The sequence below is a fragment of the Erinaceus europaeus genome, chromosome 7, assembly GCF_950295315.1.
Source record: "Erinaceus europaeus chromosome 7, mEriEur2.1, whole genome shotgun sequence".
Classification (NCBI taxonomy): Eukaryota; Metazoa; Chordata; class Mammalia; order Eulipotyphla; family Erinaceidae; genus Erinaceus; species Erinaceus europaeus.
The window spans coordinates 45604281-45628506 of record NC_080168.1 but is presented as its reverse complement, the minus strand read 5'-3'; the positions used below and the strand labels follow the sequence as shown (position 1 = coordinate 45628506).

The window sequence follows — 24226 nt, the reverse complement described above, 5'->3', positions numbered from 1 at the left end:
GTCTTCAATCTTCTGGAAGACTTTTAAAAGTAGAGGTATTAGTTCTTCTTTGAAGGTTTTGTAGAATTCATTTATAAAACCATCTGGTCCAGGACTTCTATTTTTTGGGAGATTTTTGATAACTGATTCAATTTCATTAGCTGTGATGGGCCTGTTCATGTTATGTAGTTCCTCTTTACTTAGTTTTGGAAGTTGGTAGGTATCTAGGAAATTGTCCATTTCTTCCAGGTTCTCTAGCTTGGTGGCATATAGTTGTTCATAGAAGCCTCTCATGATATGTTGAATTTCTGCAGTGTCTGTTGTGATATCTCCTCTTTCATTTACTATCCGATTTATTTGGGTCTTCTCCCTTTTTTGTTTTGTGAGTCTGGCTAAAGGTTTGTCGATTTTGTTCACTCTTTCGAAGAACCAACATTTACTTTTGTTGATCTTTTGTATGGTTTTGCTATTCTCAATGTTATTTATTTCTGCCCTCACTTTAGTGATTTCTGTGCTTCTGGTTGCTTTAGGGTTCCTTTGTTGTTCTTTTTCTAGGTCTTTAAGATGTGCAGTCAGGTTGTTTATTTGTGCTTTTTCTTGTTTCCTAATGTGTGCTTGTATAGCTATGAACTTCCCTCTTAGGACTGCTTTAGCTGTGTCCCAAATATTTTGATAGCTTGTGTCTTCATTTTCATTGAACTCTCAAAACATTTTGATTTCTTCCTTGATTTCCTTTTTGACCCAGAAGTTGTTAAGAAGTGTACTGTTGAGCTTCCACATTTTGGGACTGTTACTAATCTTTTGTTGATTGGTAAATGTTATTTTAATTCCACTGTGGTCTGAGAAGATGCTTGGAATGATTTCAATGCTCTTGAATTGGCTGATGCTGTCTCTGTGGCCTAATATATGGTCTATCCTTGAGAATGACCCATGTGGATTTGAGTAAAATGTGTATTCCAGTTTCTTGGGATGAATGACTCTGAAAATGTCTAATAGTTCTAGTTTTATCTATCTCTTCATTTAGCTCCCTTATGTCTTTATTGCTTTTCTGCCTGGATGATCTGTCAAGTTGAGCGAGTGGGGTGTTGAAGTCCCCTACTATGATTGTGTTGCTGTTAATATATTGCTGTAGCTCTTTCAGTAGAAGTTTGATGTATTTAGATGGCTTCTCATTGGGTGCATAGATGTTAATAATTGTTAAGTCCTCTTGATTGACTGATCCTCTGAGCATTAAGTAGTGCCCATTCCTATCTTTTTTAATCTTATCTATTTTACAGTCTAGCATGTCAGATATGAGAATAGCTGCTCCTGCCCTTTTTTTGTGGGCCATTGGCTTGTATGATAGTTTTCCATCCTTTCACTTTAAGTCTGTGTTTGTCTTGTTGAGTCAGGTGGGTTTCCTGTAGACAACATATTGTTGGGTTGTGTTTTCTGATCCATCTTCCTACTCTGTGTCTTTTAATAGGTGAATTCAGGTCATTGACATTTATTGATATCAAAGATTGAAGATATTTTAACGCCATTCTTGTAGAGTTTTAGAGTGTTTTGATATATGTCCTATTTGTGGTGGTCTGGTTGTTTATAGGAGACCTTTCAGAACTTCTTTCAGGGCAGGCTTGGTGATGATTGCTTCCTTCAACTGTTGCTTGTCTGAGAAGGTTTGGATGCTTCCATCTAGTCTGAATGACAGTCTAGCAGGATATAGTATTCTTGGCTGAAAGCCTTTCTCATTGAGCACTCGATAGATATCTTGCCATTCTCTTCTGGCCTGTAGTGTTTGTATGGAGAAGTCTGCTGCTAATCTTATGGGTTTTCCTTTGTAGGTGACTCTTTGTTTTTCTCTTGCAGCCTTCAGGATCCTTTCTTTATCCTTATTCCTTTCCATTCTAAGTATGATATGTCTTGGTGTCTTTAGGTCTGGGTTAATTCTGTTTGGGACCCTCTGGGCTTGTTGAATTTTTATGTCTTTGATGTTGTCTAGACTAAAGTTTTCAGCTACTATGGCCTGGAAAATGCTTTCTTCCTCTCCTTCTCTTTCTTCCTCTGGTATGCCAATAATGCGTATATTGTTTCTTTTGAAGTCATCCCATAGGACTCTGTTGTTGTTTTCAGCATCTCTTAATCTCTTTTTGAGATCTCTTACTTCTTTTTTAGTTGTCTCTAATTCATCCTCAATCTTGCTAATTCTGTCTTCAGCCTCATAGATTCTATTCTCTCTGCCCTCTACTGTTTTCTGGAGTTCATCTATTTTGTTTCCCTGTTCTGATACTGTTTTAGCTTGTTCAACTAGTTGCGTTTTTAGCTCAGCGATTTCAGCTTTCAGCTCTCTAATAACCATGAGATAATTAGTATTTTCTTCCATAGTCTCATTTGTTGTTCCTGTATTTCTGATTACAATTTTTTCTAATTCTTTACTCCTGTTATTATTTCCTTAGCTAATGTTTGGATGTTGAACTCGTTATTTTGTGCTTCACCCTCTGGAGGACTATTAGCTGGACTCTTGTCCTGGTTCAATTCTCCAATATTTCTTCTTGTTGTTTTAACCATTTTATATATTATGTTATGAGTTCCCTTTATCAGTACTTTTCAAATTACTGATCGCTATTGCCTGGATTGACTTGTGTCTAAGTAAGTTAATTAAAGGGTTCACAGAGGTGGAAGTTAACAGTTGTTTCAATAGTATTTTAATCCCTGAGTTGGAGCTCTGTGGTTTAAAAGCATCTTTTTTTTTCCTCCCTGTAGGCTATGGAAGCCTGAGGGCTTTTAAACTATCAATAGGCTTCTTAGCTTAATCACTGCCTCCAGACCAAGAGATAAAGCAGGGTGTGGCAGAGATAATCCAGTGGTTATGCAAAGAGACTTTCACAGCCCCTCAGCTATGCCACTGAGGTATAGGTCTTCTCCTGAGTTTCCTGGTTAGATCTTTGTCCCCTGGTGTCCCTCCCTGTCACTGCTGCAGATTCTGAGGGTAGTAGCAATGGAGACTCAGAGTTGTACTTGGTGAGTCTCTCTTCCCTTCAGCTGTCCCCTTGTTGGTGGAGCAGACTGGAGGTGGTGTCTCAACTGATAAACTGCTGAACTTTTAGCAGTCACTTAATCTCTCCTTAGGCTCCTCTCTCCTCTCTGTCACCAGCCACGCGTGTTTGTACTCACGGGTGATTTACTGGGTTCCTGTGGTCATTCTAGTCCTGTCTTGTTTCGGTCCCGGGTGGTCTCCTTTGGTATTCCTAGTTGATCCGGGAGAGGAGAGGAGAGGAGAGAAAGCGATCTGCTGCTCGTAACTCCGCCTCCGGAAGTCCCCCCAGCCACTATTCTTGTAACTGGTTCAGGCCTCAATCATTTCTCACCTAAATGTAGTAGCCTCCTGACTGATCTCCTTACTTATGGTTGGCATTAGATCAAATCCAGGACCTCATATATGGAAGGCATGTGCTTTATCGCTGAGTTAAAAATACTTTTTTTTTTTGCCTCCAGGGTTTATTTCTGGGGCTTGGTGCCTGCACCACAAATTCACTGCTCCTGGAAGCTATTTTTTTCCCTTTTTGTTGCCTTTTTATTTATTTTTTTATTTTATATTTTTTTATTTATTTAAAAAAGGAGACATTGACTAAACCGTAGGAAAGAGGGGTACAACTCTACAGCCTTTTTTTTTTTTATCATTTTGTGGTTATTATTGTTGTTGATGTCATAGTTGTTGGATAGGACAGAGAGAAATGGAGAGAGGAGGGGAAGACAGAGAGGGAGAGAGAGACACACTTCACTGCTTGTGAAGTGACTCCCCAGCAGGTGGGGAGCCGGGGGCTTGAACCAGGATCCTTACTCTGGTCCTTGTGCTTTGCGCCACATGCGCTTAACCCGCCGCACTACTGCCCAACTCCAAAAATACAATTTTTAAAAAAATCTTTACAAGAAGTTGTAAGAAAGCAATAAAAGGAGGTAACAAACTTTCCCCACAAACTAAGATGCTCAATGGAAAAATATTGACCTATAGCAAAAGAAAATTACTTCACATCCCAGTGTGAACTTTCAAAAATCATTGTTTCAATTGTGTCTAAGAAAACACCCAGCAGAAGTCAAGGAGCTCAGGAATGAAATGACCAGATAATAGGAAGTGATAGATGATAGAGTAGGGTGAAGTATTAAGGGTTAGGTATCAGAGAAGAAACAAAAAGGAAAAAAAGCAAAATTATTTTAAAAAATTAGGACTGAACATGACTGAAAGCACTGGGACATAAAGGTTAGAAACAAGAAATGAGTAAACTATAAAAGGTACAAAATGGGTTATACTTCTTTTTTTTTTTTTTTAGTTTATGGCTCTGCCTCTTGAAAAACTCGTAAAAATTGAAAATGTCATAAGCTAAAAATATATTTAATACACCTAAAGAGAATATCATAGTTGAACTTAAATGTACTTCAAACGCTTGCATTAATCTATAGGTGGACAGAACAATTAAAAAAAATTTTAAAATAGTTATTTCCTTTTGTTGCTCATTTTATTGTTGTTGTTATTGATATCATCATTGTTGGATAGGACAGAGAGAAATGGAGAGAAGAGGGGAAGACAGAGAGGGGGAGAGAAAGATAGACACCTGCAGACCTGCTTCACAACTTGGGAAGCAACTCCCCTGCAAGTGGGGTGCCAGGGGCTCTAACTGGGATCCTTATGCCTGTCCTTCTGCTTTGTGCCAACTGCGATTAACCCGCTGCGCTCCTGCCCAACTCCTGCAGAACAATCTTAACAAATACCTGCTTATAATGTGAAGTATTTCATACGTTTAATTAAATGCTATACTACTGTGTCAGGCAGTCTGTACAGTGTTGACTGTTATTGTAAAATACTTTTTTAGGATTTATTACAGGAGTGAGAGAGGAGAGAGAAAGAAGAGAGAAGCCAGATCACTACTCCAGTACATGTGGTGCCAGTAACTGAACCAGGAATGTCCAGCATGAAAGTCTGGTGTCAAGCTATTTCCTAGCCATGAGTATTGGTTGTTCATGGCTGACTAGGAACTATTGCTGCTGCCCACCATAATAAGAGAATATCATACTGCAGGCCACTAGTCTGAGAAAAGATCAAAATTTAAAATTGAAAGTATAGTTTTCACTGAATGGATGGATATCACTCTTGCACCACTGTAAAGCCAGAGACTATAAAGTGTAAATGACAGGTCATAAAAGATAGGAAGGGGTTGGCAGGTGGCTGCCTGTATGGTAGAGTGCACAGGTTAGCATGTGAAGGACCCAGCCTTGAGCCCAGGGCCAACATAGGAGTGCCTGCAGGAAAGACAAATCATGAGTGGTATGCAGAGATCTGGTATCTCTTGTTCTGTCTCTGTCTTTATCTTTCACCCTCTATCTAGAGGAAATAAAGTGTTGTGGGTTTTTTGTTTGTTTGTTTGCCTCTAGGGTTTTTTCTGGGGTTGGAGCCTACACTATGAATCTACTGCTCTCTGCTTTTTACAGCTATCTTTTTCCCATTGTTGTTGCTGCTGCTGTTGCTATTGTTGTTATTGGATAGGACAGAGAGAATTTGAGGGAGGAGGAGAAGGTGGGGGGGTTAGAAGATAGACAACTGCAGAATGGGAGCTCAAACTGGGATCCTTGCCCTTTGCACTATGTGCAGTTAACCTGGTGCACTACCACCAGGCCCCCAATAAAAAGCTTTTTGAGGTGAAAAAAAATGGGTACAAAACTTCACTGAAGTTTCCTGAAAAGAAAAAGTAAAACTATGAAACATACAAATATTTATAAGCAAAATATCTCGTGTATTTTCTTGAGGAAAGTCTCCATTTAGTGAAAACATCACAACCTAGGAAAAATTTTGCACAGTTAGGATCAATAACAATATCCTAAGGGTCAGACTTTTTTTTTGCCTCCAGGGTTATCGCTGGGGCTCAGTGCCAGCACTATGAATCCACTGCTCCTGGATGCTATTTTTCCCATTTTTGTTGCCCTTGTTGTGGTTGTTATTATTGCTATTGTTGTTATAGTTGTTGTTGTTGTTGGATAGGACAGAGAGAAATGGAGAGAGGAGGGGAAGACAGAGAGGAGGAGAGAAAGATAGACACCTGCAGACCTGCTTCACCGCCTGTGAAGCGACTCCCCTGCAGGTGGGGAGCCAGGGGCTCAAACCAGGTTCCTTATGCCAGTCCTTGCGTTTTGCACCACTGGGCTACCACCCTGCCCCCTAAGGTTCAGACTTTAAAGAAAGGGGAGGTGGTTCACTGGCAGAGTGCAGTTCTTGCATGCATAAAGCCCTGAGTTTGATTCCCAGCACTGCATATGCTAATAATGTTCAGGTTTCCTTCCTTCTCAACTCTCTTATTAACAAAGTAATCTTTTTTTTTTTTTCTAAGTAGGGCTTTGTTGGGATTTTTTCGTGCCTGTGAAGTTCCACTGTTCCTGGGACTTTTTTTTCCCCCTTGATAGAGGGTAATATGTGTGTGTGTGTGTGTGTGTGTGTGTGTGTGTGTGTTGAGGAGAGACATAACCATAGCACTGCACCACTGTTTGTAAAGCTTCCCCCTGCAAGTACTCCTATATGGTGGTGAGGGCTCAAACCAGATCTTTGAGCCCATAAGTGTGTACTTTGCCAGATGAACTGCCTCCCAGTTCCTAATTCATTTTCTCTTTTAAAAGATCAAATTATAACTTTTATTTATTATTATTATTTGTTTAAAATATTTATTTTCATGAGAGAGAGACATGTACACAGAGAGACCAGAGCACTGCTCAACTGGTGCTAAGGATTGAACCCAGGACCTCAGAGTCTCAGACATGAAAGTCTTTTGCATAACCACTATGCTATTTCCTGAACCCAAAATTATAACTTTTAGAAGAAAATTGAGGAGATAATCTGCAGGGCCTTTGGTTACATAAGGTTACACAAGTGTCTGTAGCTATAAACCAATATGTAGCACCAATATTCCAGGAAAGATAAAATTGATGAGCCCAACCAAGGTAAAATTTTGACTTTTGGATAGCATCAACGCCAGTCAATATGTTTGAAAAAGTAAACCACAGGGTGCAGGAGAAAGTATAATGGTTACACACAGAGAATCTTGTGCCTGAGTCTCCAAAGTCCCAGGTTATATCCCCCATTCCACCAGAAGCCAGAGCTGAGCAGTGCTCTGATTGGATGAATGAATAGAAAAAAAAGTAGATCACAACTGAAAAAAATATTTGCAGATCGCATATCCGATGAAGGACTTGTATCTGGAATACATTTTTAAAATACAGTAAGAGAGAGTCGGGCAGTAGCACAGCAGGTTAAGCACAGGTGGCGCAAAGTGCAAGGACCAGCATAAGGATCCCGGTTCGAGCCCCCAGCTCCCCACCTGCAGGGGAGTCGCTTCACAGGCGGTGAAGCAGGTCTGCAGGTGTCTATCTTTCTCTCCTCCTCTCTGTCTTCCCCTCCTTTCTCCATTTCTCTCTTTCCTATCCAACAACTACGACGTCAATGAAAACTACAAGGGCAACAAAAGGGAATAAATAAATATTTTTAAAAACTTCAAAAATACAGTAAGAAAGATAATCAACTAAAAACAATCAGAAATATTTTTTGGCAACTTAGTATGGAAAGTGTTTTATTTTTCAGTTTCTAACTTTGAAAACAAGACAGCTTAGGTTAAATAATATAATTTTTCAAAGCTTAATATGCTTATTTGGAGCTTGGTTTTTTCTGCTTAAAATACAAAACAACTTCCTAAATTCCTATGCAGGAATACTACTATTTCAATGATCTGTGGTTAGATGAACTGATCAATGTCAGTTGGTAACATCCCTTCTTTCCTCTTGGTAAGAATTTTTAAAATTATAGCACAGGTGTATTTTTCTAGTCTTACACTCGACAACTTCTTTCCAAATGTCTCCTGAGAGGCATACACCATAGACAGGAATCCATCTTCATTCTTCTCCCTTTTATATACTTCAGTAATTGGTGTGGACATCCACCATGCTTCTGTCCAATGACTAAACAGGAAGAGAACCTGATTGGCATTGATCTGTAGCCACCTCCTAACTATCATGATGAGTTCACTCATGTTGACATGATCAGGTACAAGGAACTTGGTTTTGTTTGTTTATTTATTTCTTTATTTTTGCCTCCAAGGTTATTGCTGGGGCTCGGTGTCTGCAGTACGAAGCCACTGCTCTTGGAGGCTATTTTTTTCCCTTTTGTTGCCTTTGTTGTTTATCATTGTTGTTATTGTTATTCTGTCGTTGTTGGATAGGACAGAGAGAAATGGAGAGAGGAGGGGAAGACAGAGAGGAGGAGAGAAAGATAGACACCTGCAGACCTGCTTCACCGCTTGTGAAGCGACTCCCCCTGCAGGTGGGGAACTGGGAGCTGGAACTGGATCCTTCCGCGGGTCCTTGCACTTTGTTCCACCTGCACTTAACCTGCTGTGCTACTGCCCAGCCCCCAGGAACTTGGTTTTATTCCAGATAAGAAGCTGTTTCTTACCCTTGTATCATTCTGCAGAATACTGTGCCCCAGTATGGTTCCGTAGCCCCCATGTCCACTTGGTCGATTCCAAATTATATTCCTCCATGAGGATAATTTCTGGAACCATCCGTTCCACCCCGGTTCCATGACTGCCAGTTCTTAGCAACATCGACCCGCCAGATATTCATTGGGATGCGGCATCATCTAAGTTCATTTCCCACATCTACGCTCGACCGGACCTGCCAATCTACGCGGATATCTTCGCCCACCCTGTCCAACGCTTGACGTCTCGTCACCCAATCTGGTCCCCTACACCTACACTGAACTTCTCTGTTCCAGACTCTTGGAAACAGAGTTGGCAGTCAGCTGAGGTAAAGAACAAACACCTCATCACAGACCCCTGTAAGCGTCAACCCGGCTTTGACCTAGCACGTTATGATTGGGCCCTCTTCAATCGCTATCGATCAGGCCATGGCCGGTGCGCTGCTATGTTCCATTGCTGGGGAGCCAGAGATGACCCGAACTGCCCCTGCAGCTACAGACAGACTATTACCCACATAGTCAACGACTGCCACCTCTCCAGATTCAAAGGAGGTCTTGAAACTTTACAGTCAGCTCAACCTGACGCTGTTGACTGGCTACGGAAGAAGGGCAAACGCTAGAAGAAGAATTCTGTTATCACCGGGATTTTGGTGGGATTCTGTTCTCTAGTAAGTCGAACATCTTCTACTCTTTGTTTGAAAGTGCGACACCGCATGAAGGTCGTCTCCCATGGCACCGGTGAGGGAGGCCTGGAGGCGGGTAGAGGGTGCAAAAACTCCATACAGCGACAGCAATAGCTCTGGTTCTGGCGATGGTGACTTCCCTTGTTGCAGAAATATTTCAGTAAGCATTCTGTCATAAAAATATATGTATGCATGACTAATATATGTCTAATATAAAAGGACACATGAAAAGTCCCAAATTATTGATTATTAGAGAAATATAATTTAAAACTACAATTACATACTAATTCACACCCACTATAGTGGTTATAATTAGACAGACTGCTGTTGAGAATGCAGAGAAATGGATGCTTATACATTGTTGATATGAGCATAAAACCACAGATATTTTCTTTTAAAAAAAAGCAAACAAATTTACTATGTGATCTGCCAGTTCCACACCTAGAGAAATTAAAGTGTTTATCTCAGCAGAGACTTTATGTGACATTCATAGAAGCATTATTCACTATAGCCAGAATGCAGAAACAAACACAATGACAATTAGTTGGTGAATAAGCAAAATATATGAAAGTCACTTCTCTGTATTTATGATTCCACATTTTCAAATTTATGTATTTGCTAAAACTTATTTGTAACCCCTAAGTCAATAGCTATTCCTCATGAGAATGTGCAGAGCAGGACATGTTTCTGGCTAAGGTCAAACAAGGTAACACTTTGCCTTGTCTCAGCTTTCTTGTGTATACAAAATCCTTGTTTTTCTAAAAAAAAAAAAAAAAAAAGTAGTTGAATTAGTGTCATGTTTTCCAGATGTTTGTGCTTTTTATTGGTGATTTTATTATTTAAAATAGCACCTAAGGTGACCAGGAGACAGTTCAATTAGAGCTTCCATTTTACCATTCTTAAAGAAGTGGATTGGAACCTCTATCCAGCACATGGGGACACTGCGAAGAATAGTGGGGGCAGTGCTGTGGTATTTCTTCTTATCTCTCTCTCTCACCTGGAAATCTGGGAAAAAATGTTCACATAAGCATGAAGCCCCAGCAAAAAGCCTGGGGAAATAAAACAAAAAAAGGAGAAAGAGGTGGAAGAGGAGGAAAAGCATCCAAGAGCTGAAGTGTTCATAATTAGTGCTCCTAGTCACAAGAACATTGCAATATACCTTATGGAGAGAATACCGGGGGCCCTGGGCCATAGCACACTCATTTAAGCATACATATCACCATGTGTAAGGACATGCTACCATGCACAAAGACCCGTGTTTGAACCTCCAGTTCCCACCTACAGGGGGAAAACTCCATGAGCAGTGAATCAGGACTTCATTTGTCTGTCTCTTTCCTTGTCTCCCTCTCCCCTCTCAATTTCTGGTTCTATCCAATTTAAGAAAAAGGAAAAATCTGTCACTGGGAGCAGTGGGATCGTCAGGTAGGCACCAAGCTCCAGCAATAACCCTAGTAACAATAAAAATAAAAATGATTTCACCATATAGGAGTTCGCATAGCATTTGCCTTTCTCTGTTTGAATTATTTTACTGATAATCCTCTCAAGGTCTATCTGTGTTATGGCCAATGGCAGGAGACAGGATTTCCTTTTTATTGCTGAAAAATATTCCACTGTGTGTGTGCATCTATATATGTGTGTATTGTATGTATGTATGTATATACATCTGAATGTATGTATATCACACTTTATCCATTATTGTATTGATTGACAAATCATTTCTGTCTTTTGTAAGCGCAGGGATGCAGATATTCTTTCAAAATACTGATTTCATTTTATTAGGAAAAATGCCAATAAATGAAATTTCTGGATCATGTGGTGCTTTTATTTATTTATTTATCTATTTTATTTATCTATTTTATTTATCTATTTTTAAGAACTTCCATACTATTTTCTGTGGTGACTACACCACTGTTTTCACCAGCAGGGCACAAGGGTTCTGTGTCATCATCATTCTTTTTTTTTTTTTTTTTAATTTAAGAAAGGATTAGTGAACAAAAACATAAGGTAGGAGGGGTACAACTCCACACAATTCCCACCACCCAACCCCCATAACCCACCCCCTCCCATGATAGCTTTCCCATTCTCTAGCCCTCTGGGAGCATGGACCCAGGGTCGTTGAGGGTTGCAGAAGGTAGAAGGTCTGGCTTCTGTAATTGCTTCCCCGCTGAACATGGGCGTTGACTGGTCGGTTCATACTCCCAGTCTGCCTCTCTCTTTCCCTAGTAAGGTGTGTCTCTGGGGAAGCTGAGCTCCAGGACACATTGGTGGGGTCTTCAATCCAGGGAAGCCTAGCCAGCATCCTGGTGGCATCTGGAACTGCAAACTCGAGTGTACTTCTGCTTTCAGGTATATATTTTGCAGTAGTTATGGATACGTGTGAACATAAGCTCTCTCTCACAGAAACTGGTGTATGTCTAGGTTATGGGACTTTGTTAGAAAGTGAACTACCTGAGATGAAATTAGAGTGTACTATAAAAGGAAAGGTCTCACCCGAGTAATGAAGTTGAAGGGTTGTCATTCCACACGTGAAGTCTCTGGATACAGTCTGAGGTGAAGCATATTGAGGTGGCAATCGTTGCTTTGGTTAGGTTGTGATCGGCGGATGCAATATTATTTGGTTTGGATTGGGAGATGCATACAGGAAAGTGGGCCCTATCCAAGGGCTCCAGGACTGGGGTAAGTAGGGGCTCTATAGTGGAGATGTGAGGTTCCTGCTGTCTTAGGGTTCAAAAAGACAATCGATAGTTAATATTATCATCACATTATTTGTTAATTGGGTTAACTTTGAAAAGTCCCTTTGTTATGGTTTGCTGTACAGTACCCAGTATCTTGTATATAGCTGTGCTATTGGATGCTTCTAATCTACTTGGTCTAGGCTTTTGAGAGAGTCCGCATATCAAATACACAGCCTATATATTAAAAAGATTCAGTTTGTGTTTTGAGAAACTTTGAGGCATACAATTGATTTCCCCCTCTCATATTAATTAACTACTGATTTATATGTCTACATTTTGCTAGGAGTGTACATAAACACCATTCCCACCACCAAAGGGCTGTGACCCATCCCTCCCGCCCACTCCCACCCCCCACTGGCCCAGGAAGCTACATGTCTACCCCTCACCACTGGGTTTTTACTTTGGTGCCCTACTTAGAATTTGATCAGGTTCTGCTTTTAGTTTCCCTTTCAGATCTTCTTAGTCAGCTTCTGTTGATGAGTGGGATCATCCCATACTCATCTTTATCTTTCTGACTTAGTTCACTTAACATAATTCCTTCTAGCTCTGTCCAAGATGGGTCAGAGAAGGTGGGTTCATTGTTCTTGATAGCTGCGTAGTATTCCATTGTGTATATATACCACAGCTTTCTCAGCCACTCATCTGTTGTTGGGCACCTGGGTTGCTTCCAGGTTTTAGCTATTATGAATTGTGCTGCTATGAACATAGGAGTACACACCTCTTTTTGGTTGGCTGTTATGGAGTCCTTGGGGTATAACCCCAGGAGAGGAATTACTGGGTCATATGGAAGGTCCATGTCTAGTCTTCTGAGAGTTTTCCAGACTGCTCTCCACAGAGGCTGTACCAATTTACATTCCCACCAGCAATGTAAAAGGGTTCCTCTGTCCCCACATCCTCTCCAGCATTTGTTGCTGCTGTCCTTTTTGATGTATGCCATTCTTACAGGAGTGAGGTGGTATCTTAGTGTTGTCTTAATTTGAATTTCTCTGACGATCAGTGACCTAGAGCAGTTTTTCATATGTTTGTTAGCCTTTTGGATCTCCTCTGTGGTGAATGTTTTGTTCATTTCCTCTGCCCATTTTTGGATGGGGTCATTTGCTTTTTTGCGGCTAAGTTTGCTGAGCTCTTTATATATTTTGGTGATTAGTTTCTTGTCTGATGTCTGGCATGTGAAGATCTTCTCCCATTCTGTTTGTTTAATAGTTTCTTTGGATGTGCAGAAGCTTTTCAATTTGATGTAGTCCCATTGGTTTGTTTCTGCTTTAGTCTTCCTTGCAATTGGGTTTGATTCATCAAAGATGTCCTTGAGGTGTATGTGGGAAAGTATTTTACCAATGTTTTCCTCTAAGTATTTGATCGTTTCTGGTCTGACATCTAGGTCTTTGATCCATTTGGAGTTGATTTTTGTTTCTGGTGAGATAAAGTGGTTCAATTTCATTCTTCTGCATGTTTCAACCCAGTTTTCCCAGCACCATTTATTGAAGAGAGCCTCCTTTTTCCATTTAATCCTTTGGGCCCCCTTATCAAAGATTAGATGCCCATAGGTGTTGGGATCATCATTCTTACCAGTACTTCCTACTTCTTGCCCTTTTGGTAAAGCCACTCTAGTATGTGTGGAGGTGATAACTTATTGTTTTTTATTTTATTTTATTTTATTTTGCCTCCAGGGTTATCAGTGGGACTCAGTGCCTGCACTGTGAATCCACTGCTCCTGGAGGCTATTTTTTCCCTTTTGTTGCCCTTGTTGTTTATAGTTATTGTCGTTATTATTGTTGTTACTGCTGCCATTATTGTTGAATAAGACAGAGAGAAATGGAGAGAGGAGAGGAGGACAGAGAGGGGGAGAGAAAGAAAGACACCTGCAGACCTGCTTCACCACTTGTGAAGCAACCTCTCTGCAGGTGGGGAGCCGGGGGCTCGAACTGGGATCCTTACTTGGGTCCTTGTGCTTTGCTAATGTGTGCTTTAACCTGCTGCGCTACTGCCCAGCTGCCCTTATTGTCTTTTTGATTTGCATTTTTCTGGTGACCTGTAATGTTGAACACTTTCTCACATACCTGTTGATCATATCTGTCTGGAAAAATTCCTTTTCAGGGGCCGGGTGGTGGCGCACCTAGTTTAGCCCACATGTTAACAATGCACAAGGACCTGGGTTTGAGCCCCTGGTCCCCACCTGCAGGAGGAAAGCTTTGCAAGTGGTGAAGCAGTTCTGCAGGTGTCTTTCTGTCTCTCTCCCTCTCTATCACCCCCTTCCTTCTTGATTGCTGGCTGTTTCTATCCAATAAATAAAAATATTTTTTAAAAAATTTTAAAAAGAAAACTTCCTTTTCAGATCATCTGCCCATTTTTTAATCGGGTTGATTTTTTTTTTTTGCTACTGAATTGAATTGTAGGAAGTACTATATACTTTGTATAATCCTTATCATATACGTGATCTGCAAATCATATTTAGTAGGTTGCTTTTTCATTTTGTTGATGGTTTCTTTGTTGTATGGAAGCTTTTAGATTTGATGTCTTTCCATTTGCTTATTTTTGCTTTTGTTGCTTTTGCTTTTGGTATTACATCCAAAATCATTGCCAAGATCAGTGTTAAGTTACTTAGCACATATGTATTCTTTGCAGTTTTATTTTTTTTACAATTTATTTACATACAGGAGAGAGAGATAGGAGGAGGAAGAGGAGGAAGGAGAAAGAAGTGGAGGAGGAGTTGTCCGGGAGGTGGTTCAGTGGATAAAACACTGGACTCTCAAGCATGAGGTCCTGAGTTCGAGCCCCAGCAGCACATGTACCAGAGTGACATCTAGTTCTCTTTCTCTCTCTCTTCCTATATTTCTCATGAATAAATAAATAAAATATTTTTTAAAAAGTGGAGGAGGAAGAGACTAGAATATCACTCTGGAATACACAATACTAAGAACTTATGACTTAATATTTGTTAGTCTAATGTGATAGGTACTGTGACACCTCCTAGGCCACTTCTCAAAGTTTTAGTTTAGTTTCAAGTCTTACTGTCAAGTCTTAGCCTTTTTAAGTAGGTTTTTTTTTTTTTTTTTACCAGAGCACTGCTCAGCTCTGGCTTATGGTGGTGGTGGGGGGTGGGTGGGACTTGACAGAGCCTCAGGCATGAGAGTCTGTTTGCATAACCATTGTGCTATCTATCCTCCCACACCCCTGAGCAGATTATTATCATTTTTTTAAATATTTATTTTATTTATTTATTCCCTTTTGTTGCCCTTGTTGTTTTATTGTTGTAGTTATTATTGTTGTTGTTGTTGGATAGGACAGAGAGAAATGGAGAGAGAAGGGGAAGACAGAGAGGAGGAGAGAAAGATAGACACCTGCAGACCTGCTTCACCGCCTGTGAAGCGACTCCCCTGCAGGTGGGGAGCCGGGGTTCGAACCGGGATCCTTATGCCGGTCCTTGTGCTTTGTGCCACCTGCGCTTAACCCGCTGTGCTACAGCCCGACTCCCCGAGCAGATTATTTTATAGGGCGGACCACAATCCTTTTCTCCAGTAAATATTCTTAGCTCCTCTGTCATGAACTAACCACGCACAAAGGCATTTATTTTTGGTCTATTATGTTCCATTGATCTATCTATTTTTATGCCAATCCCATATTTTGATTAGTGTCAACTTGTAATAGTAGTTCTAAATCAGAAAATTTGGTGCTTCTAAATCTGTTCCTCTTAAGAGTCCTTTGTTTAGGGGCCAGGTGGTGGTGCACCTGGTTGAGTGCACATATTACAGTGCGCAAGGACCTGGGTTTGAGTCCCCGGCCCCCACCTGCATAGGGAAAGCTTCACGGGTGGTAAAACAGTGCTGCAGGTGTCTCTCTGTCTCTCTCCCTCTCTATCTCCCCTGTCCTCTCAATTTCTGGCTGTCTCTATCCAATAAGCAAATAAAGATAATTAAAAAAAGACAAAAAAAGATTCATTTGGCTATTGAGTATCTCTTTTTATTTACATACAAATTTTAGGATTGTTTATTCTATAGTGGGAATGCTACTTGAATTTTGATATAAATTACATAGAATCTGTTGATTGCTTGGGTAATATCACATTTTATTATTTAATACTAATTCTCCCTACCTATGGGAACAATATTTTTCTAGTTATTTGTGTCTTCTTTAATTTCTTTCATCAGTAACTCATAGTTTTCAGTGTATAGCTTTTTCACCACCTTAAGTTTATTTCCAATTGTTCTTTTTAAAATGTTTTGAGGTATAACTGACATATAACATTTTAAAAATATTTTTATTTACTTATTCCTTTTTATTGTCTTTGTTGTTTTATTGTTGTAGTTATTATTGTCATCGTTGTTGAATAGTACAGAGAGAAATGGAGAGAGGAGGGGAAGACAGAGAGGGGGAGAGAAAGACACCTGCAGACCTGCTTCACCACTTCCGAAGCAACTCCCCGGCTCCTGGGGAGCCAGGGGCTCTAACCGGGATCCTTACACCGGTCCTTGCGCTTTGTGCCACCTGCGCTTAACTTGCTGCGCTACCGCCTGACTCCCGACATAACATTTTTATCCTTTTTAAATGCAGTTATAAATGAGAATGTTTCCTTAGTCTTTCTAATATTTTAGTATTGTTATGTAGAAATGCAGTTGATTTTTGTGTATTGATTTTTCTGTTTTGAAACTACTGAATTTGTTTTCAATTTTTTTTTTTGCCTCTTTTCTTTCTGAAAATAAAGAATTTACATTTTCATCGAGGGAGGCTGCTTAGCAGTGATCTCATTCATCTGTGAGACCCTGGGTTCATTCCTTGGTACTGAAGAAGAAAAAAAAAAAGCAGCAACTCGCCTTATACCACACAGACACTGGTTAACAGTCCAGCTGACCCTGGTTTTTGAATTATTCCAGCCCAGTTGCTAAATTAAGAAGTCTTCAGATGATTGGGGGCCGGGCGGTAGCACAGCGGGTTAAGTTCAGGAAAGCGTAAGGACTGGCATAAGGATCCCAGTTCGAGCCCGTGGTTCCCCACCTACAGGGGGGTCCCTTCACAGGCGATGAAGCAGGTCTACAGGTGTCTCTCTCCCCCTTTACCCCCCTTTTTTGTTTATTATTGTTGTAATTATTATTGCTGTTATTGATGTCATCATTGTTAGGACAAAGAAAAATGGAGAGAGTAGGGGAACCCCTCTTTAACATTTATTTATTTCATTTTGTTGTTGTCCTTGTTTTGTTGTTGTAGTTATTATTGTTATCGCTGCCGTTGTTGTTGGATAGGACAGAGAGAAATGGAGAGAGGAGGGGAAGATAGTGAGGGGGGGAGAGAAAGACACCTGTAGACCTGCTTCACCAATTGTGAAGTGACTCTCTACAGGTGGGGAGCTGGGGGCTCGAACCGGGATCTTTACGCATGTCCTTGGGCTTTGCGCCACGTGTGCTTAACCCGCTGCTACCGCTGGATTCCCTTCCTTTCTCCTTATCTGTCTTCCCCTTCTCTGTCCATTTCTCTCTATCCAATGACAGCAGTAGCAAAACAAGAAAAAAAAAAGGGGGGGAAATAGCTTCCAGGAGCAGTGAGAATCCTGCAGGCAGACACACACACACTCTCTCTCTCTCTCTCTCTCTCTCTAGAAGTCTTCAGATGATCTACTTCTGTGGTCTATGGTCTCAGGCCATCCACAGAAGTTAATGTTCTTTTTCCCAGATGAGGTTCCAGATAGTGTAGAACAGCAACAACTCATCTTTGCTGTACTTTTTTTTTTTTTTTACCAGAGCACTGCTCAGCTATGGCTGATGGTGGTGTGGGGGATTGAACCTGAGACTTTGAAGCCTCAGGCATGAGTCTCTCTTTGCATAACCATTATGCTATCTACCCTCACCCTGTTGCACCTTACAAAAAAGCTGACTCACCAAATTGGTGAACATGTGAGATGCTCTTGTTTCTCACCACTGGATTTACGATGCTTTGTTAAGCAGCAAGAGATAACTATAACAGCAGGAGCATGACAGAAATGACTCATGTTCTCATTTCAAACGTGGGCCTTCTTTTGATCACTTGGTATCCACTCGAACACTTCTCTCTCTCTCTCTCTTTTTGCCTCCAGGGTCATTGCTGGGGGTCCATGCCTGTACCATGAATCCACTGCTCCTGGAGGCCATTCCCCCCCTTTTGTTGCCCTTGTTGTTGTAGCCTTGTTGTGGTTATTATTATTGTTGTTGTTGATGTCATTCGTTGTTGGATAGGACAGAGAGAAATGGAGAGAGGAGGGGAAGACAAAGGGGGGAGAGAAAGATAGACACCTGCAGACCTGCTGCACCACCTGTGAAGTGACTCCCCTGCATGTGGGGAGTCTGGAGCTCGAACTGGGATCCTTCTCCTGGTCTTTGCGCTTTGTGCCACATGCACTTAACCTGCTGCGCTACCGCCTGACCCCTTCTCTCTTTCTTTCTATCTGTTTTTTACTTTTCTTATTTATAACTTAAGATACAGACAAAGAGGGAAGAGAGAAGTACAAAGAGAGAGGAAAGACACCACAGCACCATGACGCTTCTCTCCTGGTGCTGGTGTTCTTACGTGGTGTGGAGGCTTGAACCCAGTCCTCACACATTTCAAAGTGTGTACTTTACTAATGAGATACCTTCTGGCCCCTCTAACATTACTTTTTTTCTTTCCTTCTGTAATTAAATATTTTGTGCAGAAGTGTTGTAAGACTTTGTAAATGTTCATTTTCCTCATAAACAATTTATTTTAATTCATATGAGCACAAGGATTTCTAATTTATTTGATCGACGAATTCATTATAGTCATCCTTATTTTGTTGCTCAAATTGGCTCATATTTGACTAGTAGCATCCTTTTCTGAGTTGGTTTCTAGGTCATTCTGACATATTCCCATAACTCTGCACAGTTTCTAGTTTTCTGGCATAAGATGTTTAGCTTGATATTGCACTTTCCCTATTTTGTCCTAAACCATCCATTTCACCAAAGAGAGTCCTGGAACTTTTTAGGAGAGGATGAATCTAAAATCTAGAATGGATCTATAATTTGGAAACCAAGATCTGGCTCTAGATGAGCTCTTTGTTTTTAGGTTGTGCAAAGCATACATTTACAACTTTATCTCTGTATGTCTATGTACTGACAATTAGGTCTTCACAGTGATACTCCTAATTCCAAATCAACACTATACGCATTCATGTGTGCTTTCTTTCTCTCTAGATTAGTCTTTTCTTAGGTAATGAGCCATCTGGTTCCCTGATCGTTAGTATTTATTTATTTGTTTATTTTGAGATCCTTATTCTGTCTTATTATCATTGTCACATTGCTACTATGACCATCTCTTCTTTGTGGGTACTCTCTTCTGCCACTTGTGTTTTAAGTACAAAGAAGCATCACTATCCTACAGTGGCATTCTCTTCTACACGTAGACTTTGAGATCTGACACACTTTTCACTTCGCATGACAACTTCCTCAACTCTGTCTTCCCACCCTAATGTGGAAGCCTACCTTGCCAGTTCTTCCTAATGTTTTTGAACAGAATAATCACAAAGAAAGGGGAAAGAATAGGGACAAAGGGAAACCTGCAAGTATTTATTTATTTATTTATTTATTTAACCATCAGGGTTATTACAGAGGCTTAGTGCCTGTACCATTCCACTTCTCTCAGCCACTTTTTTAGAGGAGGGGGGAATGAGAGATATAAAAAGGGAGAGAGAGTAATAGGAATCTGTAATGCTACTTCACTGTTCATGAAGCTTTCATAATGCTGTTGAGGACTGAGGGCTTGAACCTGGATCCTTGTGAATGATAATGTGTGCACTCTACTGAGTAAGCGACCATCTGGCCTCACATAACTTTATTATATTATGTTTTGTTGGGGGTTAATGGTTTACAATGCAGTTGTTGCCTCAGTAACATGCAACAGGACCTCAAGATTCCCTCTACCTGTTCCCTCCTCTCCTTTCCCAGAGTCCTTTGCTTTGGGCAATACATCACACCCCGTCCAAGTTTTGCTTTGTGATTTCTCTTTCTGTCCTTATCTCTTTAGTTCCACATATAAGTGAGATCCTTTGGTGTTTGCCTTTCTCTCTCTCTTTAAAAATTTTATTTATTTATTTATTCCCTTTTTGTTGCCCTTGTTTTATTGTTGTAGTTGTTATTATTGCCTGTCTTTGTTGTTGGATAGGACAGAGAGAAATGGAGAGAGAAGGGGAAGACAGAGGGAGAGAAAGATAGACACCTGCAGACCTGCTTCACCGCTTATGTAGCGACTCCCATGCAGGTGGGGAACGGTGGGGGGGGGGGGTACTGGAACCAGGATCCTTATGCCGGTCCTTGTGCTTTATGCCACGTGCGCTTAACCCACTGTGCTACAACCTGACTCCCTCTTTGACTTACTTCATTTAACATGATTTTTTTATTGCCACCAGGGTTGCTTCTGGGGCTTGGTGCTGGTACCATAAATTCACTATTCTCAGTGGCTTTTGTTTCTTTCTATTTTATTTGATAAGACAGAGAGAAACTGAGAGGGAGGGGGGAAAGAGAGAGAGAGACCTGCAGACCTGCTTCACTGCTTGCGAAGCATCCCCCACTGCAAGTGAGGAGCAGGGGCTTATGCATGGTAAGGGTATGCTCAACTGGTGTGCCTGAACCCCCTTAACATGATGTCTTCAAGTTACATCCAAGCTGAGGCAATGTATCATTTTAAACATTTTTAACAGCTAAGTAGTATTCCATTGTGTGTGTATATATACCACAGTTTTCTTTTTTTTTTTTTTTCAGAGAAATGAGCATTTATTGAAAGAAAGTAAAGAGAGAAGGAGAGGAAAATAGAAGCATGTAGAAGTGTATAGGCGAGAGAGAGTGAGAGAGAGTGAGAGAGAGAGAGAGAGAGAGAGGAGTGAAGAGAGTGGTGGAGGGGTCCTGAGCCTATACCACAGTTTTCTTAGCCACCCATCTGTTCTTGGACATCTGGGCTGCTTCCAAGATTTGGCTATTACAAACTGTGCTTCTATGGGGGGCCAGGCAGGCACAATGGTTTAAGCTCACATAGTAAGAAGCACAGGGACTTGTAGTCTCTCTCCCTCTACCTCCCCCTCCCCCTCTCAATTTCTCTGTCATATCCAATAAAATGGGGAAAAAATGGCCAACAAGCGCAGCACTGGCACTGAGTCCCCCAGCAATAACCCTGGAGGAAAAAAATTGTGCTGTTGTGAACATAGGCATACATAAATCTCTGATAAGTGTCTTTGTTTTCTTGGGTAAATTCCCGGGAGAGAAATTGCTGGGTCGTAGGCCAGGCCCATTTCTAGTGTTCTGAGAAATCTCCATACTGTTTACTTACCTGCAGTGCAGAAGTGCCTTGCCCACCTTCTCCAACATGTTTCTGTCCTTTATAATGTATGATATTTTCACAGATGGTATCTCATCGTTGTCTTTATTTGCATTTCTCTGGTAATCAGTGATTTAAAGCACTTTCTGGTGTGCCTGTTGGCCTTCTGGATCTCTTCCTCAGTGAAGTTTCTGTCCATGTTCTCATCTAACTTTCTAATGGAGTTGTTTGGTTTTGTTGTTGTTGTTGTTGCTAAGTTTATTGAGTTCTTTTTATATTCTGGTTATTAGTCCTTTATCTGAAGTATCTTGTGTAAAGATATTCTCCCATTCTGTAAGGTGTCTTTCTGTTTGGGTGGTGATAGCTTTTGCTGTGCAGAGGATTTTCAGTTTGATGTGTAGTCCCATTGGTTTATTTCTGGTCTTCTTTTCTTTGCTGTTGGACTTGAGTCTTTAAAGGCATTTTTGAAACACAAAAGTATTCTGCCAATGCTTTTTTTCTATGTATTTGACAGTTGCTGACCTAGTATCTGTATCTTTGATCCACTTGGAGTTGACTCTTGTGAACAGTGATATGTACTGGTCTAATTTCATCTGTTTGCCTGTTTCAACACAATTTTCCCAACACTACTTGTTGAAGAGACTCTTCTTTCTCCATTTAATGTTTTGGACCGCCCACCAAAACATTAAATTAGTTGTCCATAGGTGTGGGGACTTTACTTAACTTTTTAAAGATATAGTTTAAATGAAAATATACTTTAGAAGGTGGGGGGGGCAGGTGGTGGCGTACTTGGTTGAGCACACATGTTACAGTGAGCAAGGATTTAGGTTCGAGCCCCCGGTCTCCACCTGCAGGGGGAAAGCTTTGCGAGTGGTGAAGCAGTGTTGCAGGTGTCTCTCTCCCTCTCTGTCACCACCTTCCCTCTTGATTTCTGGCTGTCTCTATCCAATAAATAAACAAAGGTAATAAAAAATTTTTAAAAAGTAACAACAATTTTTTAAGCAGGGATAGCATAATGGTTATGCAAGAGACTCTCATGCCTGATACTCCAAAGTCCCAGGTTCAATCCCCAGCACCACCATAAACCAGAACTGAGCAGTACACTGGTTTAAAAATACTAATTAATTAATTAAGGTTTTTAAAAGAATAATACACAGGGGATCGGGTGGTAGTGCAGAGGGTTAAGCGCACATGGTGTAAATCACAATTACCAGAGTAAGGCTTTTGGTTCAAGCCCCCCACTCCTCACCTGAAGGGGGTTGCCTCACAAGTGGTGCAGCAGCTCTGCAGGTGTCTATCTTTCTCTCCCCCTCTCTGTCTTCCCCTCCTCTCTCCATTTCTTTCTGTCCTACCTAACAACAATGACATTAATAACAACAATAATAGTAACCACAACAATGATAAGACAACAATGATAAGACAACAACAATACACAAAGCAGACAAGTTTATCTTTAAAAAATATCAAGCTTAAGTTTCATACCCATATCCATACCCAGTCTCAGTTACAATTACATTTTAAAGCAGCATTTGTATTTGTTTATAAATACAGCAGGGAGTGATAAAACCAAGCCTCTCTAACAGATTGCCTGCTGTTGATAATACAAATGGATATGTGTCAAATCGAATTGTAGATAGCTTTACTTAAATGCATGTATAATCAATCACATACATCAAATTTTTTACAAAAAATTAATTAAAAATCATAATTTCGAATTTTTATTAGATATGTTAGAAATTAAGGTCACTTACAAGAAACTGATTTTTAAAAACATTTTATTTATTGTAGAGATGCAGAAAGAGAGAGACACAATGAGAAACACCAGAGCACTGTTCAACTCCGGCTTATGATGGGGTGGGGACTAGGACTTTGAACCTCAGGACTTGAACCTAGGACTTTGGAGCCTCAGGCATGACAGTCTTTTTGCATAACCATTATACTACCCTTACCCAAGAAACTGATTTTTTTCAGAAGTTATTTGTCATTGAAAATTATTCAAGTGCAGAAATTAATGGGGTCCCCCCTCCCAGAATTAGGCACTGTTAGCCTGTAACTGAAGAGCACATTTAGATTTATTGTAAAATTTTACCTATTAGTGGTCCAGGAGGTGGCACAGTGGATAAAGTGCTGGATTTTGAACCATGAGGTCCTGAGTTCAATCCCCAGCAGCACATGTACCAGGGTGATGTCTGGTTCTTTCTCTCTCTGCCTATCTTTCTCATGGATAAATAAATTCTTTTAATTTCTTTTTTACCTATTGATTTATACGTTGCATCTAAAAATCAGAGTTGATATGCTATACATATATGTTGACATGAATATATATATCTATATGTATTTTTTTTTTTGCCACCAGGGTTATTGCTAGGGCTCAGTGCTTAAATGATGAATCCACCACTTCTGGTGTCCATTTTTATAATTTCTTCTTCTTTTTATTTGACAGGACAGAGACAAATTGAGAGGGGTGGAAGATAGAGGGAGAAGAGAGATACCTGCAGATCTGCTTCACTACTTATGAAGTGCTCCCCCTGCTGGTGGGTAACAGGGGCTTGAACTGGGTTCCTTGCCCTTCTCCCATGAACATTTTTTAACTGAAGTAAAGTTATAGAGAGTATAGTTTACTTGCCTATAAGTCAACAAAAACAAGTAATTTATTTTTCTATGTTGAATTAGATACTTTGATATGTGATAATATCATTAAGGTAAAACAGTTTTATTGCCTAGAAGATCATAAGATATACCCATAGCAAGAAGCAAGACCATATAGTTTAATAGCTCACTGTGTGTGTGTGTAACACAACTTCCTTATTCAGTCACCTGTCACTTGAATTGTTTCCAAGTGTTGGTTTAATAAGTATAAACTGCAACATGCATTTAATGAAAGAATATGAGTGAATGTCTCAATTGGAAGAGGGAGAAATTTCCTTAATTATACTCAAAATGTAGAAACAAAAGATTGAAAAATATGGTCACATTAGTTGGCTAGGGCTGTTATAACAAATAACACTTAGTGGCTTAAACCAAAGAAACTTATTTTTTCCTGAAGTTGAAAGTTA

General features: G+C 40.4%; 1 long non-coding RNA gene and 1 pseudogene across 1 annotated transcript in view; one reads left to right on the top strand and one right to left on the bottom strand.

The window, feature by feature from the left end:
* Nucleotides 1-24016, top strand: part of LOC132539411 (uncharacterized) — a 39756-nt gene extending 15740 nt beyond the window's left edge. The window contains exon 3 of the long non-coding RNA XR_009550696.1: nt 23614-24016. This is a non-coding gene — a long non-coding RNA (uncharacterized LOC132539411). The remainder of the gene's footprint in view (nt 1-23613) is intronic.
* On the bottom strand, nt 7728-9248 carry LOC132532435 (microtubule-associated proteins 1A/1B light chain 3B-like; annotated as a pseudogene).
* Nucleotides 24017-24226: the final 210 nt, after the last annotated feature.